Source organism: Temnothorax curvispinosus, unplaced genomic scaffold (genome assembly GCF_003070985.1).
Source record: "Temnothorax curvispinosus isolate PA1 unplaced genomic scaffold, ASM307098v1 QBEX01010385.1, whole genome shotgun sequence".
Lineage (NCBI taxonomy): Eukaryota > Metazoa > Arthropoda > Insecta > Hymenoptera > Formicidae > Temnothorax > Temnothorax curvispinosus.
Window position 1 is genome coordinate 112,184 of NW_020220165.1, and position 4,734 is coordinate 116,917.

Here is a 4,734-nt window from a genome sequence, read left to right on the forward strand (position 1 = left end):
GTATGAAAATGTCATAATTATATATATAATTTCAAAAATAATAATACTAATTAAAAATAATTTTTATTTACTTATTTATTTATACATATATATATATATATATATATATATATAATATATAAAAAAAATTCCATAATTCGAATTAAAATTCGATAATTTATCCCTCTCTGCACAATTTTATAGTTAAAATTTTATAGTTAAATTTTATACTTAAAATTTTCGTTAAAGGGTTATTTTTTGATGCTGTATGGCCTTTATTAAGCAAACAAATGACGATAGACCCTTTAACAAAAATGTTAAACCCTTACAAAACATTATATCTCTAAAATTGAAGTGTGTAGAGGGGGTGGTCTTTTTGACGGAGAATACCCCATATATATACTATAAAAATTATGCTATATATATAAAAATTGTATTTATTTATAGGTACCTTATATAAATTATACGTAAAGCTCTTAATTTAAAATTATTTGTCGAAACAACTGAGAAACTGTATTCTGTTAAGCCGCGTATAAGATTTTTCTGCTTTTATATCGTGTTGTCCCACCCAAAATGTCGGACGAATATATCAATGTTTTTCTGTTGGCATTTTAAAAGTACACCATAAAAATTAGCTGTAAGAAAATTAGTCAAACATTAATGATTAATTAACATAACAAAGACGTCAGAGAGCGGTTCTGTCTCACTAAAATTGTCGGACAAGGTTATATACTTCATCCTTAATATATTATTAAACTGTAAAATAAAATTCAGATGTAAGAAAATCAGTCAAGAGTCAAAGAAAAAATTACCAATTCCAAATGGCAGACACGGGTCATGTCCCAACTTTTTTGTCGGACAACTCATTTTTTCTTGTTGAAATGGTTTAAATAATCAACTGTAAAAAAATCAGCTGTAATGAAATCAGTCAATGTCTTTGGAAATTAATACAAGTTACAAAAATTCTGTTCGCTCTATGTCCCGCGGACAGCAGACTCTGCCACCTGTCTACATTTGGCAGACATAACCATAATAACTCGTGGAAAAAATTTCAGGCGTAAGAAAATCAGTCACCTAAAATTCCGCTAGCTCCTGGACTATTACACATCGCGGCGCGGACGTTACTCGATTGTATCTTTTTACGTTTATCCGTGTTCCGAAAACGACGCGAGAGCAACTTCATTCCTAAGCTGCGCGACGACACGAAGCCGCGACGCGAGTCAAATTGACGGAGAAAAGCGAGATCGATCGCGATCATCCGAAAGAATGTAATCGAATGCGACATACCTCGGTAGGATCGAGGTGAGGAGGACGAGGCCTGGGAGGCATCGGGCGACAGCGGGGCAACCGTGGGGTGAGTAATTGTTATTCGTTTGTTATATTTTGCTGTCCTGTGACGGATTCCGTCACTTTCTTTTGATTCGCTCATTACGTGACACTCGTTCGAGGTTTAACTCCAGCGCAATCTCGCAATTTCGGAGTTCGATCTCTGACATATGCGAGATGAGATTACGTCGCGAACGTCGCGTCTTTCTCTTCTTCGCACGGTCGTAATATTACTTGCACGATATATGCAGCCGCTTACGGCGGCCGCGATTGTTTCTTGCGCATTTTAAAAGCAGATATGTTAAAATAACATTTAACGAGCGCGATAATTAATTATCTCTAGTATCGATTATTTTAGACACGCTGCTTTAATGTGAAAATATTTTTCTGTTACATAATTGTAAAAAAAACCAGTTTAAATAACATTAAATTAAAATAAAAGCAAAACACTGAAAAACCGACTAAAGCCATTCAACTTGCGTGAACGATATCTCGGTCACTATTGGTCGTAAAAATATTTTCGACCCCGCATTTTTTTTGTTAGAATACTTAGAATCTCTACTTTCTTTTATCTCAGAACAAAAAAATTACTTAGACTGCTAGAAAAAAAGTTGTACGCAAAAATGTGAAAAAAAAATCTTTTTTCCCAAATTTTTGCTATTTTTTAATTCCGTTTTAATCTTATTTCTTGGGTTTCCAATATCTCAAAAAAATTTTTTATAGACGTATTCGATGCAAAATTTTATTTCCTACAAAAAAGTTTTCTTGTACTTTTTTCGTATTTTACGTCGTTTTCAAGATATTTCAAAAACAATGGAAAATGATATTTTTTGTTAATATCTCAGAAGTGCACTCCTTAATTTAATAGCATTTTCGTTTTTTAACTTATTTTAGTATCGAATGATCGTATGAGTCAATAAAATTCCATTAAAGAATTAGTTCCTTTTAAAAACACATAGACAATAGCCTACTATCCGCGAGTCTCACGACTTTTTGATTCATCTAAAATATATAATTGGACACAAAGAAGTATTGAAAGTACTGCGACGAATATCTGGGGATCGTATACACGCAAATTTCATTCGCGGGATACATAATGAGTAATACAGCATTTAGGATATCGCGCGATTAAGTCCGAAAAAGAATTAAGATGGTAAGTCCCTGTATTACGATTTTCGGCCCCCGTGGCGCTTGACTGCGTGACGTCACATCGCCATTAGTATTAGTTTCTTACACGACGCGAGTGAGGTAAGACGCGCGGCACCTTCCGCGAGTCTCGCGACCTTTTGACTCGTTTAAAATGTATCATACGGACGCAGAGAAGTATCGAAAGTACTGCGACAAATATCTGGGGCCGTAGACACGTAAATTTCTCCATTTGTGGGGTGCATTGATTCATTGTGAGTAATACAGCGTTCGGGGCGTCGCACGATTAAGTCCGAAAAAGAATTACGGTGCTAATTGTAAGTCCCTGTATTACGATTTTCGGCCCCCGTGGCACTTGACCGTGTGACGTTACATCGCCATATCGTCATTACTGCCATTAGTTTCTCACACGACGCGAGCGGGGTAGGACGCGCGACAACCTTCCGCGAATCTAGCGGCTTTTTAAGCCGTCTCAAATGTATCGTACGGACGCAGAAAAGTATTGAAAGTACTGCGACGAATATCTGGGGGTCGTAGACGCGCAAATTTCATTCGGGGGACACATATAGTGAGTAATACAGCATTTAGGATATCGCGCGATGATTCCGAAAAAGAATTACGATGCCTAAGTCCCTGTATTATGATTTTCGGCCCCCGTGGCGCTCCGTGGCGCTTGACCGCGTGACGTCACATCGTCTGATCCTGATCACCAAATCACCATTAGTTTTTCACACGACGCGAGCGAGGTAGGACGCGCAACACCTTCCGCGAATCTCGCGACTTTTTAAGCCGTCTCAAATGTATCGTACGGACGCGGAGAAGTATTGAAAGTACTGCGACAAGTGTCCATGGATCGTAAATATGTATATCTCTTCATTCGAGACCCATCGTGAGTAGCACAGCGTTTGAGACGTCGCACGATTATTGGATTATTCCGCGAAAAAAGTAACGGTCGCGAGTCGCCGTATCTAGATTTTAGGCCCTTCCATACTCCCCTGGTGCTTGATCGTGTGACGTCACGCCGTCATTAGTTGGCAAAGCGACACGGATGACGTGAGGCGCGTTAACGATTCTCTTCCGCGACTCCCGTGGATCCTTAATCTAAATTCCTCGTCTAGAGCGTCTTGCGCGAGTGTCGAAAAGTACCAGAAGTGTCAATACCGCCACCGCCAATAGAACTGTCGAACAATTGTCGTTCCGAGTCGGCACGCGCGCAGCGAGGTTAATAAAATGGAGAACAGTAAATACACTAAATACGCATCATCGGAAGAGTCCAATATTGTGGACGAGCGCTTAATGGCTGACACAGAGTCCTTGCCTTTAGATACGCGAACCCCTGCAACAGGTAAATGTTAGGAATGCCAACGGAATCACCGCGCGATTATCGTTATGCCTACTTGGTCGTCGAGATGCGTCGCTGGTTTAATAGAGCGCGATAAATTTAGCCCCGGATATCTCCGACGAATAAAATTCTCCCTAAAATCATTATTCCCCCTCGTCGCGGAGATTCCCGACCGCCTATATACAAACGCAAGCGCGGATGCAATAACAACGCACAACGTAATAAACTCTTAGCGCGGGATATTTCAACCAAAATTAATTGTTTCCGAGAGAATCCGCGTCTCGTTATACGTCCCTCTTCATACATACTCGAATTATCCGTTAACATGGTTAAGTAATCTAATTTTTGTATACATATACCTATACACTTATAATATTTCACCATTGTTTTCCAAACTCGTGCTGGAAATCATCCTGTACATACATATGTACATACACACCCCTTGCGCATTTTTTACCGGCCGGCCGGCGCTCGGTTCCGGGAATTCGGTAGCACGGGCCGCGTCACGGTGTTTTTGCTCCCCTCCCCACTACTCCGAGCGCCCGCGGAGCAATACTCGGTTGTGCGTGCCGAAAACGCGTGTCGCGCGACTCCGCTTCGTACAAATTATGCGTCCTGTAACGTGCATCGCAATTAATTGTCTGCCGATGTGAGTTTGTCGATTGCCCGAGAGCAACAGGTTACAGCCCCCTCGTTCGGAATACGTCGCGAACGTGTGTACGCATACCGTGTCGTTAATTTTCTTTGTTAATCGAATGCGCGTATTAATTACACAACCGGGAGTGTTGACGCTTTGTCGCGCCAGTGTTTGCGACCCGCCGGGATTATATCGTCGCTTGTTTCCGCGATTGGTTTACGCGGGTGAGTAGAGCGTCCAGTGCCAAGGAGATCGATCGGCGGGGGTGATGCTGAGGACGACGACTGGTGAGTAAATTTGCTGT